The sequence below is a fragment of the Canis lupus genome, chromosome 7, assembly GCF_003254725.2.
Source record: "Canis lupus dingo isolate Sandy chromosome 7, ASM325472v2, whole genome shotgun sequence".
NCBI classification, from domain to species: domain Eukaryota; kingdom Metazoa; phylum Chordata; class Mammalia; order Carnivora; family Canidae; genus Canis; species Canis lupus.
The window spans coordinates 21,390,552-21,404,465 of record NC_064249.1 but is presented as its reverse complement, the minus strand read 5'-3'; the positions used below and the strand labels follow the sequence as shown (position 1 = coordinate 21,404,465).

Sequence of the window (13,914 nt, the reverse complement as noted above, 5' to 3'; positions counted from 1 at the left end):
GGTTCTTATTTGTTAAATGACTGTATAATAATGGATATCCTCACAAGGTTGTTGTAGGAGAAATGAGATAATGTACTGTTCATGGTATGTCATACGTGCTCGATTAATATTTGATGAGTAAATGCATGCATACTTAGGAAAATCACTTAGCACAGCACCTACACATAGCAAGTGTTTGACAAATGCTTATTGTTGACATTGTTGTTTAAAAGAGCATAGCAGGGGGATCCCTGGGTGGCGCAGCGGTTTGGCACCTGCCTTTGGCCCAGGGCGCGATCCTAGAGACCCGGGATCAAATCCCACATCGGGCTTCCGGTGCATGGAGCCTGCTTCTTCCTCTGCCTGTGTCTCTGCCTCTCTCTCTCTGTGACTATCATTAAAAAAAAAAAAAAAAAAAAAAGCATAGCAGTAGACTTAGCTTCTGGGCTGTTCAGGGCATATGTTCTTACTGAGCTGAGCGTTCATCATTGCAGTTCCTATCTAGTGTTTAATCCTAGCTGCTCCTTATTATTGGCTTAGGATCTAATCTGAGGTTATTGGTTTCCATTTATTTTGCCATCTCTTTCATCATGGTTATCCATTACATTCAAGCTTGTCTTCCCCAGAGATGCCCATCCTTGGCTCATGGTCTTCACTACCCAGTGGCATCAGTAAAGAGTTTGTCCCTTTGGAGACAATAAAAAGCAAACCAGAAAGGGTAAGAGGTTTCAGCAAACTCACACAGTGTCATTATGTCATCAAGTGGAGGAAAATCAACCATAGGACTTCTGGTCAAAGCTTTGTTCAGAAAAGCACACTTGTTAGGAAGAGCCCTGTGGCACATTTAAGGCAAAAATGCAGTTATTTAAAAATCTATTCCATGAGAATACAATGGTTATAATCTTCAACGCAATCAGTCAGTGTAAATAGGGTCATTCAATCCAATATATATATGTGTGTGTGTATATATATTCATAAAAAATAAGAACTCAAAGATTAATTTCTGTATTTTCTCCTTGTCCCATTTGTTAGTCAATAAAGGTGCACAACATTTTGCTGGTTCTCCTCCTCTGCCCACTGTTCTGTGGACAGAAATAGCCTATGCTTATGCAGAGCGTCAGTAAACACACACATATTTTAGTGGCACTCATATCCCTGTTCTCTCAGTTTGGAATAAGTGACTGCAGATATAGCAAAGATCCCCAGGAGTGCTGTTCTAATGCTGAATTTAGCACATCAGGGCAATTTCCATAGAAGCCACTTACGATGCCAAAAAACAAAGTTTGAACTTCAGCTTCTGGAGGACATTGAAGGGTATGTCAACATGATGGAGAAGTTTCTTTTCTAAGCAGAGATGTCTGCAGGTATCACAAGGGAGATGGCCCAAAGTTCATTATTTTCTGGGAGGATCCCATAAACAAACGTTGGAGACTCTCGGCATGCTGAGTAAATACTTAAATGCCTTTCCCAACATTGCTTCTGTGATGTTGTTTCTGTACAAGCTTCCTAAGAACATTTCCTTTCTCACTAAAGATGCAATACTTTTTATGCCCCATGACATTGACATTATGCCACCATTACCTGGTACTGGTCCAAATGTCCCTTATTGAATGAATGATGTCATTAAGTGAAACTGGGGTATATAGCCTTACCCCAGAGTAAAAAAAAAAAATTATTCCCATCATTCAACAAATGATATGTTAGACAAATATTAATCCAGTATCTGTTGTAATAAATTTTTTTCCTATGTAAGCTAACTCTACATAGTTTCTCTAATAAAGCAGAAAGACTAGGGGCACCTGGGTGGCTCAGTGGGTTAAGCATCTGCCTTTGGCTCAGGTTATGATCCCAGCATCCTGGGATCAAGCCCTGTGTGGTCAGGCTCCCCGCTCAGGGGGGCTTCTGCTTCCCCCTCCCTCTGCTCTTGCACTCTTGCTCACTCTCCCTCTCTCTCTCTCTCTCAAATAAAAAATTAAATCTTTAAAAAAAAAAAAGGCAGAAAGACTACACAGAAAGAACCCCCCAAAAAAGTCCTTACTCCTACTTAATAACCAAGAAATGAGTGAGAAACTGACTATATTAGCCTAGAAGGAAGGGAAGGAGAGCAATAGAGAATGTGTTCCCCACAGAAGGATGGATAGGATAAGGGCTTGGGGGTAAAGTAGGGCCTGTGTATTCAGCATATCATCAGTGGGGTTTATGTGCAGGGTGGTCAGAGGTTAGAATACAAAGAGAAGTTGCTGAAGACTATGCCTGTGTCCCCCCACAATTCACATGTTCACATGTTGAAATCTAATCCCCAGTGTGGTAGTATTTGGAGATAGAGCCCTTGAGGTGATTAGGTCGCAGGATGGAGCTCTCTTGAATGGGATTAGAACTCTTTTTCTTTTTTAAGATTTTATTTTTTTGATTGAAGGAGAGGGAGAGAGCACAAGCAGGAGGAGCTGCAAGCAGAGGGAAAGGGAAAAGCAGACTCTCTGCTTAGCAGAGAGCCCCACTCAAGGCTCAATCCTAGGACCCTGGGATCATGACCTGAGCTGAAGGCAGACACTTCACTGACTGAGTCACCCAGGCGCCCCGGGATTAATACTCTTATGAAAGAAGCCTCAGAGAGCTCCCTCACCCCTTTTGCCATGTGAGGACACAGACACAAGGACACAGGTTATCTATGAACCAGGAAGCAGACCTTTACCAGACACCAAATCTGCCAGCACCTTGATCTTACACTTCCCAGCCTCCTAAACTGAGGAATAATTTTCCATTGTTTATAATCCAGCCAGTCTATGGAATTACGTCAGAGCAGCTCGGGCAGCCTCAGACAGCTGTGATAAGAGCTGAGACTGAAGGGATGTCCCAGCTGCCTCAGCCAGCCTCACAGAGCAGACTGTTGCCCCAGCTCTCCCCAACACCTGGATTGTTTGCACACACTAGGGTGAACATTGCTGTTTCTGCCCGCCCAGCATCCTATCCCCTGGCTTCTGGTAATAAATCATCAGTTTTTCTTTGATGAGCTTCCCTGCCTTCTCTGTTTCTATAGCATGTATGGGACTGACCCCCTCCCTCGTTCTAAGAATCAACACAGAATTCATACCTGGACGGTAACAGTCTCACAGCTCCCTGGCCACAGTAATTCATTTGGCAGTTAGCATGTGCCCAGGGACATGTCCAAGAAGCATCCTCTTCGAACTGATGCTTGGATGACTGAGAAAGAAGTGTGTTTCCCATTGAGTTGACTGAGATAATAGAATACCAACCTGGAGCTGCAGGCAGCCATCTGTCCACAATTCGTTCATTCAACAACAGTTATTGAATAACAATTATGTGCCTCATGCTGTTGTAGGCATTTGGGATACAGAAATAAGACATAATTCTGTTTCTTAGATTTTCACCACCAACCGGAAAGGCAAATAAAGTAAATTAACCACTTTAATAAAATGTGATAAATGTTACAAATATTAACATATAATCTGAGGACAGCCAGATAAGGCTTCCCGAGGTAGAGATGCTCACTGAACCTTGTTGGATAATCAGCACTTGACAGGGTGAACTGGGACATGGGGATGGTTCCAGAAGAGGAATTCACAAGTACAAAGGCACAGAGGGAATGTTCAGCTGGGCAAGCTCTGGTGGCCCACCATATTCAATCAGACTAGAGGGTAATTAATACCCATTCAGGGGAATGGGAGAGAGGAGTCCATATGGCCAAGCTGGGAATGAATCATGAAGATCTGGAATTTTTGCTGAATACCATGAGGAGCATTTTTTTTTTTTAATCCCACAAGTTGCCATGTAAAGAATGGTCTGGGGAGTGTCAGACTGAAGGCAGTATGAGCCTTCAAAAGCAGTTGCCAACACCTTCCTTGTTAAGGTCAATGCAAGCCAAACTAAAGTGCTGGCGGAAAGGCAGATATGAGCAGGCAATAGGCATCAGATTCAAGAGAGAACAAGGAAGCAAAATAAAGGAGATTTAGAGGGTAATTGGATTTACACAGCTCTGGCCTGGTCATGTCCCTGATCAAGACTGAACTGTATTTGACTAGAAGAAGCAGGTGTTGTGTGGAAAGGAAAGTTCAGGTGGCCACAGTAAGTTGAGTTGCCAGCAGGACGATGTACCAGAGATGTCTCAGGCAGTGAATTAGTCGGGAGCTCCTGAGGGAAGCCTGCAGGAACTCAAATTGGTGGTGGGTGGGATTTATTTGTTTATGCGTTGCTTCTTTCCTGAAGATTTCTATGTGCTTTGATTGAGGTGTTATCAGCACACAAGTCATAATTAAAATTATGGATGTGGATGAGATTGTCAAAGAAGAGCACAGACTTTAAAATTTTTTAAAAATAATAATAGCTTAAGGTAAAAGTCAGAGAAAGACAAGTTCATGAGGATTGAGAAGGCGTAAGTTAGAACAGCATCAAGAATGTCAAGAAAAGAGGAATTTAAGAACCAGAACAAGTAAACATAGGGGAAGAGAAGGAAAAATAAAATAAGATAAAAACAGAGAGGGAGAGGCACCTGTATGGCTCAGTGGTTGAGCATCTACCTTTGGCTCACGTCATGATACCCAGGTCCTGGGATTGAGTTCCGCATCAGGCTTCCCATACGTCTCCCTCTGCCTATGTCTCTGCCTCTCTCTGTGTCTCTCATGAATAAATAAATAAAATCATTTTTAAAAACAAAACAAAACAGAGAGGGAGGCAAACCATGAGAGACACTTAACCATAGAGAATAAACTGAGGGTTACTGGAGGGGAGGCAGGGGGGTGAAAGGCTAAATGGTGGATGGGCATTAAGGGCATATGTTATCATGAGCACTGGGTGTTATAGGTAAGTGATGAATCACTAAATTCTACTCCTGAAACTAATACTACAAGATATGTTAACGAACTTGAATTTAAATGAAATCTTGGAAGAAAAAAATAAAAGAAAGTCAAGAAAGGAGAGTGTGTCAAGAAAGAGGAAGAGGTAAAGAGAAAAAATATAGTAAGAGATCAAGTTATGTAAGAACTTGAAAGCATCCCCTGGATTCCATAGAGTTGGTGAAATGGGTCTCAAAAGGGATAGGACATAAGGAGAATCCATGAAGGGTTTTCATTGGCTGATTGGTTGGTTGGTTGGTTGGTTGGTTGGTTGGTTGGTTGGTTGACTGATATAAATGGCAGACACTACAGTGGAAATCCAGTTAGAGGAGAGACAGAAGAGATGGGGTAAAAAAGGGAATGAATGACTGATGGACATGGCCCCCCAGGACAAGGGGTATGGAGCTCATATCCTAAGAGAAGGGATTACTGAGGGGTCAGGAAGTACATTTATGCCATTCAGAAGGGAGAGGGCAGCATGGATGCTTGAGTGTCCATGTGGATAATTTTGTGAGCTAGGCTAAGCAAGGCTGATGGAAAAAAAATGCATACTAATTATATAAAAGGAATTGATTTTATCCGTCATTCTATTAAAAAGTATGTCAATGAAACTCCCACAATTTTTAAAGCCAAAAATTAATGAGCATGATAAGTTTCTTGCACACACTAGGATGAGAGGATGCAGCACTCAGTCACAAATGATGGGTATTTCTATTTTCTCTTTCTTCTTCTTCTTTTTAATGGTTATTTTCTATTCTATTTGAAGCCACAGCCTGGCTTATTTTTTACTCAGTTTAATTTCTTTCAAGCTGCAGCCTGAGAGTCACACCTATCTCAAGCAATTTTCATTTTCCTTAGTGTCTGACTTCTGTATCTTGTCCCTTGAAAACTTAGCAGCAGTTGGAAAGGTACTTGTTCTAATCAATAACCATTTGAAAATAGAAACTCAAGATATTTAAGATGAGTCTGTATGCAATTGCTACCTTTAGGACCTCTGTCTTGGAAGCAACCTTTTCTCCTCCAACATCATACTGTCCTTCAAGTTTCTGTTACAGAAAATCACAATCTGATGAAGACCGGTTGGTGATATGTGAGGTATGTTTCATAAAGAAAGTAACCCCCCTCTGCCCCTGCCATACTGCCCCATTCCCAAATGAGATATGGAACAAATTCAAGGCCGTGTGAAAATCTGTTCAGTAAGGGAAAAACTCACACTGGGTGAGGAATCAATTACTGAAGTGGCTATCCTTTCCAACCCATTCATTTTCTAGCACGTAAACCAAAGTGCCCAGAGTGCCGTCTGGTTCACTGGGATCAAGGCCAGGACCCGATTCCAGGTCTCCTGACTCCCCACCCCACTGTTCATTCATCCTTTCATAACATCTGCTTCTCCTGCTGGGCAGCAAACTCCACGGGGCCAGGAACCTCTTCCATATTATTCACTTAGATAGCCCAGCATAGAGGTGACAAGCAAAAATATCTGTTGGTTAGTTAACCACACTCAGGGTGGACCACTACTGGTCATTCATGAGGTGTCACACAGAGCTAAACATCAGAGTAAAAGGTCTCAACAGAAAGAAAGAGAAATCACCAACCCATAAACACATGGTTTATGAACTCGGAAACACCAGAGACTCCGGACATGCCTTCCAGGGTGGAAGCCTTGGGAACAGGGGCTGTAGAGCCACCTCTGGCTAAAGGATCCATGCCAGGGTTTCATTTGTCATTGGGTTGGCAGACACCACACCCCAAGTCAGAGCTTGAGAACACAGAAGTTTCCATGTTGCCTCCACGTCGGCTTTAACTAACCTGAATCCTCCTTAAAATATTTAAGAGGTTCTCTCCTCTCCCCCAGACACTGTAACTGCTGAGGCTCTTTTCATCTTCCCATAATCAAACCTGCCTAAAATTGTTATGTAAGTTGAAATCCCATGGTCCTTTTTGCACATTAGCAACACATGCCATCCCACGGGGGACAGCCCCCACGGCAGTATGCAGGCACTTTAAGGGGTGGGAACGTGGCATCAGCCACAGCTGAAGTTTGTTTTGTAAAACAAGACCCTGTGAGATTCTTCATTTTGCTGAAAAACCATGTGTCAGTTTGATGCCTTTCTACTCTGGTTGAGACCAAATGTTTCTCACCGAATCTGCTAGAAGAGTCTCTGGTGGGAATTGTATTCCCCTTTAGCATTCTTCAGTTTGACTTTGGTTTGGTTAATGGTGAAAATAAGTACTTACATCTCTTGCCCCTAACTCAGGAGCTGCTGCTGCTTCTGCTGCTGCTGCTATATCCCATCATGACTGCTGTTACTCACAGCTGGCAGACACTGTAAACCGTGATGCCACGTCAGCCGCCCAGAACCGTTCTGCCTGAGCAGCAGTTTCCCAACGGAACGATTCTCTGTGTGGATCCTGAGGCTGGAAACATGATCTGACCACCATAATGAGAAGGTCTTAATAAAAGAAGCCACTACTTCAGATTAGAGAGAGAAACCACACATACTCCTTTGTGTGTCTGATTATCAGGTTGACTGTATAAACAATCATGACAGCAAGTTAACAACTGACCAAAGAAGTCAGGGTTAGAAAGTGAAAGGGTAAGATTTAGAGACTTTGAATCCGTATGATAGATCTTAGTTCATTAAGAAATCATGAGCTTGGAGTGAGATGAGTTTCATTTCAAAAAAGTAAATTTAAAAAAAAAAAAAGTAAATTTCATTTCTAAAAAAATGAGAAAGTGAATGCTCACGAATAGGCAACTGCTTTGCTAGATTAGGAGACATTTATGTCATGGAATATTTGAATATCTAGTAAAAAATAATACATTAAGAGTTGTAGCAGTTCACTTGGAGGGGTTTCTATGGCATACTAACCAAGCCAAAATATATATATATTTAATATATAATATTTAATATATTAATATTTAATATATATAATATATATAATATGGGATAATATATTCCCTTTCATCGAAGAGATTTTGTAATAACCCCAAATGGGATAATATTATATATATAATATATAAATAATTATATGAGTATGTATCTACATAGACAAAAGTACAAAAGATACATATCAGGCAGTTAAAATACTTCCTCTGATTGAGGGAGAGAATGGGTAAGGGCAATGAATAAGGGCCACAAGTAACTTTTTTAAAGACTTCATGATAAGCAGCCTTGCTTATGTCACTCCTGTAAAACTATCTGTATGTGAATGATGTGTGTGCTTAAGGAGAAGTACATGTTAAGTTTAAAAAGTGTTCATTAGATGTCTTCAGGTGCTGGAATGCCCTCTGGCTTTAATTTCAATCTTCATCATTTTATGTATACTTCAATTTTTAAAAGATTTTATTTATTTATTTATTTGAGACAGAGAGAGAGAGCACACAAAGCGGGAGGAGGAGTGGAGGGAGAAGCAGGCTCCCCAATGAGCAGGGAGCCTGACTCGAGGCTGAATCCCAGGACTCCAGGATCATGACCTGAGCCAAAAGCAGACGCTTAGCCCACTAAGTCACCCAGGTGCCCAATGCTTCAATTTTTTTCAAGGAAGAACTTTTCATTTTTATAATCAGAAGAAACAATAAAGCTGTTTCTGTTGTATAAAAACAAATAGTATCTTGCCTGAACTATTATGAGGCTGAACTATTCAGCCCCTGTGCTGAATCTTAAATAGACTTGGGTTTTTATTTTCTCTGTGTGTCCCCCAAACACTCAAGAATTCTAAAGATATTCTTGTGCTTCTCTGGAACAGACAAGCCATGCCAAACAGAAATATAAAACACCTTTCTAACCCAGACCTCACACAGCCCTCCTCTCTTTGAGGTTGATGTCAGAGGTGGTGGCTCACTTCCTCACCCTTCTGTGATGTGTAGTGCAGAGGGAATTTCCAGAGCGCACGCACAGAGATATTGCCGAGAGTGCTGTGATCCATACTCTCAGGTGATGTGCATAGGGGTGGCCAGAAATCACTTAGGAACATGCCAGGAGAGAAAAAGAAAGAAGCTGGAATTGACCAACCAATCCCCACATTTCAGTAACAGAGCCAGAAAGTGGGAAAGGAGCATTTATTGATCAGTGACCAAGTAACCAACATATTTTACATAATTAAAACATGGAAAAGGTCGTGATGCATTCACTGTCCACCTTTTCTGAATTAAAATGAAGTGAGAATATATGAATATATTTAGATATTAAATTATCTTAATTATGTAAACAATAACACAGAGGTTTTTTTAACTGGAGAAATCATAGAAAATTCAAGATGTCCCATCACCACAAGGGCTGTGTAGCAAGTAGATATATGGATGAATCAGAAGGCATATATTGTTTGTGTTTATTTATAATCCTGGAACTGGGGAATCTCCTGATTTCAAACTTAAATGAGGAAAGCAAGCGATTTAGGTAAAATTGCTGAATTATAGAATTGTCTTAAAAACAACTTTTTTTTATAATTTAGAAGTTTTTATTTTTTTATTTTTTTTTAATATTTTATTTATTTATTCATGAGAGACACAGAGAGAGAGAGAGGCAGAGACACAGGCAGAGGGAGAAGCAGGCCCCATGCAGGGAGCCTGACATGGGACTGGATCCCGGGACTCCAGGATCACACCCTGGGCTAAAGGTGGCGCTAAACCTCTGAGCCACCAGGGCTGCCCCAAAAACAACTTTTTAAAAAGAAATGTTCTTTCACCTTCAAATACAAAAATCCACAGTAGAGTCCAAATTTTTTTAATCCTAGAAGGATTTTTAATTCCACCCATCATTTTAGACAGGAAAAGAGTCAGAAAGGTTAAATAACTTGCCCAAGGTCAAGTAGAAATTAGGTCTCTGATTCTCAGAGATCATTCCACAACATTATGCCATAAATATTAAGAATAGAGCCTGCCTAACATGACTTGTCATAACTAGAGAAGACACTCCTAATTACCATATTCTTGCTTCGTATGCAAACAGCACCTCCTTAGATTTATGCAAAGGATAGTTAAATACCAACTGCATTTGCCATCTTGTCTCACAATTTGTTTACTGTCTTTTATCTTGATAGTAATCTTTCAACTATATGAAATGAAGGATACATATAGATATCCATAAAAAGCAGAATGTAAATATAAGCCAAATGTGGAATGTCAGTAGTAAATGTTGTAAGAGATCAGGAGAGGGAGAGAAATGTAAGGTAATTTCAAGGCGGGGGGGGGGGGGAATCAGTGCTAAAAGAGATAGATGAGAATATTCAAAATATGAGCTTTCTTACTTGAGAATACTTCTATTGTTCAGGCTATTATTGCCATATTGGGCCTTAAGTGACACAGGACTCATGACCCTGATCTGAAGGCAATCCTACAGTCTCATTTTCCCCAACTTAAAAAATACACATTTTGAAAATGTGCAAAAAGCATACATCCATATATTCATAAACCTGCGGTTTCCTTGGCTCAGACATCTTGGGTAAATTGGGGAAGTTATATAGACCTATCTGTATGTAACTAAACAACAGAATAAAAGGTGGAAAAATGCAATGACTATTATGTCAAATGCATACCTTTTGGGTCTCCTAGGCACATTCTTTCAAATATCAGCAGCAGATTGGAGGTATTGGCTCTGACTTTGCTAAACCAAAATTCATGGCAGAAAACAAGTACAAATGTTTCTGCTTGAAAGAACTGTAAGCTCTGTCCCTTAAATTAAATTACTTATATACAGCAGACCAAAAATCTTATGTTTACCCACCACAAGACTGAGCCAAGTGATGGGAAAACATCTTGAACTCCCCAGGAGAGATTATGCAAAAAAGATTTTGAGCAGAGTTAGTATGTCACAACAGTTATGTGCATGGGCTCCAAAGCCACACCATCAAGCTGGGGTCCTGGCTTTGCCACTCTCTAGATCCATTGATGTCAGGGGAATCACTGAATCTCCCTTCCCTGGACCTCAGTTTCTGTATCTGTAAAATGAGGTTAGTAGTAAGTACCTCAGGGGTTGCTTTGAAGAGTACAGTTGAACTTTGAGGAACACAGAGGTTAGGGTGCCCACTCCTCAGCCCCCTGTGCATTCGAAAGTCCACGTATGACTTTTGACCCCTCAAAAACTTAACTACTAATAGCCTACCACTGACCAGAAGAAGCCTTACCAACAACTGTCAATTAACACATATTTTGTATGTTATATGTATTACTATACATATTCTTACAATAAAGTCAGCTAGAGAAAGAAAATGTTATTAAGAAAATCATAAAGTACATTTATAGCACTGACCTGTATTTATCCAAAAAAATCCACAGATAAGTGGATTTCAAACTCATGTTGTTCAAGGGTCAACTGCAATTGAATAATTATAGGTAAAGCACTTAGAAAAGTGCGGCAGTCTATGGTTTATAATAATATTTATTATTATTATTATTATTATTATTTAATTATTACTATTATTATTTATTCCATGCACTCTCCCCGCATGCCACTCTCCCTGTATCTCCGCTTGTTCACCAACTGAGAGATGCTCCCCTCTTTACAAATAAGAAAATGGAAGCTTAGAGAGAGTGAATAATGCACTCTGTGTCCCACAGCTAGCACTGATCAAACCAGACTGTTTCCACACCCTTCCAAGTCAGTATTCAAATTTATACAACATAGACCCACTCTTTTGTTTATTCATTCACTCATTCATTCATTGAGAGCTTACTGTGTGCCAGGCACCATACCTGATGTTGGGGATCTAGACATGAACTCAGCAGATCAGAAGGCAATTGCCTTCAGGGGCCTCTGGCTGGCTCAGTCGGTAGAGTGTGCAACTCGTTATCTTGGGGTCATGAGCTCGAGCCCCATGTTGGGTGTAGAGATTACTTAAAAACAAAATATTAAAAACAAAAAAACAGAGGTGCCTATTAGGTATCTGCCTTCAGCTCTGGTCATGATCCCAGGATTCTGGGATCAAGCCCCGCATGGGGCTCCCTGCTCACTGAGGAGTCTGTTTCTCCCTCTACTCCCCACTCGTGCTCTCCCTCACTCTCTCTCTCAAATAAGTAAATAAATAAAATCTTAAAACAAACAAACAATAAACAAAGAAGGGAACTGCCTTCATAAAGCCTGTATGCTTGTGAGGGAGACAGATAAGCAAACAAAAATAAATCTATCATGTAATATCAAAAGATGGTAAGTGCTATGAAGAAAATAAGAATGAGCAGAGGATGGAGTGTCAGGGTCAAAGTGGGAGGCTTATTTTAGATAGAAGAGGCAGGGGTACTTCCCTGAGAAGGTGAGATAAATCCAGTGAGGGGGAAAAGTGTGGAAGGCAGAGAGAACAGTAAGTGCAAATGTCTTGAGATAGCAATGAGGTTGGCCTAACAGAGGAGTGCGAAAGTTGGATGCTGGGGGGAGCTGATTTGGAGAGGAAAAGTGTGAAAGAGCCTCTCAAAGAGTAGAGAAGAGAATTAACTGGAGAAATAAGACAGCATTGCCCGGCAGCACTGTGAATCCACTTGAGCTGTGAGCTCATAAAATTAAGACCAGTAAGCCTGCTGTGCATTTTTCTCCAGCCACATTGGAGATTTGGTGCTTAGATGCAAACACGAGTAGGTGAGTAGTGTGTTAGCAGACCTGGGGGGCTGACAAGTAAAGGCAGAGAGGGGAAAGAGGCAACGGAGTTGAGCTTACTCCATGGACTCAGACAGCTGAGGTGGAAGGCAAGGCCTGAGAGCCGCGATGCACAGTGACAGGGTATGGGGATGATGGCCTGGTGGACCTAGTGAGACCTAACAATGGCTGGAGTGGGGTTCCAGAGGGAGCGAGCTGCAAGTCAGAAGGCTGCGGCCAGAGAGGGTTGCCAGAAATCGACAAGTACTAGTACTAGTATTAGGACAAGTACACTCATGAGGAACACAGAGCATTACTGAAAGACTAGTTGGCAGAGGTGGTAAAAGGCATTGTTGATCACTTGTACCAGTGGTCTCAAACCTGGCCATGTCCTAGAATGACCTAGGGAGCTCCTAAAATACACACAGACCTCTGATCCTCTAATTCTTCCTCCACTGGTTGGGAGGTGGGGGTGGCAGTGCCTGAGGTTTTTTAAAAGTTTCCCAAATTATTTTAAAGGGCAGCCAGGGCTGGGGCTCACTGATTTGAGCAGGCCAACCATCACGAGTGAGGACAGAGGTGTGGTGACGAGCATGGACGTGAGGCAGCAGGGTCCAGGCTGCACTGGAGGAGTGACCTCACACTGCTGGCTGCCCCAACAAACGTGAGAGGCTTATGGAAAATGGATGGCCTGTCCTTCAGAGCTGGTGGGGAGGTTTCAGGGATGAACAATGGTCCAGGAGTGGCCACGAGGAGAAGCGACATCTGCCCTACCATCAGGCCCTGGGACTTTTGAGGGGTATGTCCACATCCTGAGGAGGGAGCCGGGTATCAATCTGAGCAGAATGGTGAGAGGGACATTCAGAGAAGAGGTTGAGAACATAGTGGGAGGGTGTGGGGGTCAGAGGGTGGGAGATAAAGCCAAATAAGGATCTGTACAGAGCCATGTGGGGAAGGAGGCCCAGGAGTGTTGGATTGAGGGAATCACAAGGGTAATCACAAGATATGATGGGATTGGTAGCAAGGCCTTGTAGGGGAAGATGGGTAATTGTCTTTAATTAAAGCCTCCCTTTTGTATTATATTTAGACTCTTAGGTAGTGTATTAGTTTCCTAAGGCTGCTGTAACAAATTATCCCAAACTTGATGGCTTAAAATAATAGGAATTTATTTTTTCATAGCTCTGAAGTCTGAAATCAAAGTATCATCAGGGCCATGCTCCCTCTGAAGACTCTAGGGGAGAATCTGTCCTTGCCTTTTCCTAGGTTCTGGTGTCCCCCATAAACTCCTGGCAGCCTTTGACTCATGGCTGCATCACCCCAATTTCTGTGCCTGTCTTCACATGGGCATCCTCTTCTGTGTCCAAGTCTCTCTCTGCTTATAAGAATAGCAATCATTGGGTTAGGGCCATTCTAATCCAGTGTGACTTCTTCTTAACTTGATTACATTTACAGAGACCCTATCTCCAAATAAGGTCATAGTCATGGGGGGCAGCCCGGGTGGCTCAGCAGTTAGCACTGCC

General features: G+C 41.8%; 1 protein-coding gene across 2 annotated transcripts in view; it reads right to left on the bottom strand.

Moving 5' to 3' along the window:
* SEC16B (SEC16 homolog B, endoplasmic reticulum export factor) overlaps positions 1–7,186 on the bottom strand; it is a 56,410-nt gene extending 49,224 nt beyond the window's left edge. The window contains exon 1 of one of the 2 annotated variants that reach the window (XM_049112211.1): positions 7,068–7,186. The gene's annotated coding sequence lies outside the window, so the exon portion shown is untranslated. The remainder of the gene's footprint in view (positions 1–7,067) is intronic. The other variant, XM_049112210.1, reaches the window with a different exon arrangement.
* Between the last annotated feature and the right edge of the window lie 6,728 nt (positions 7,187–13,914).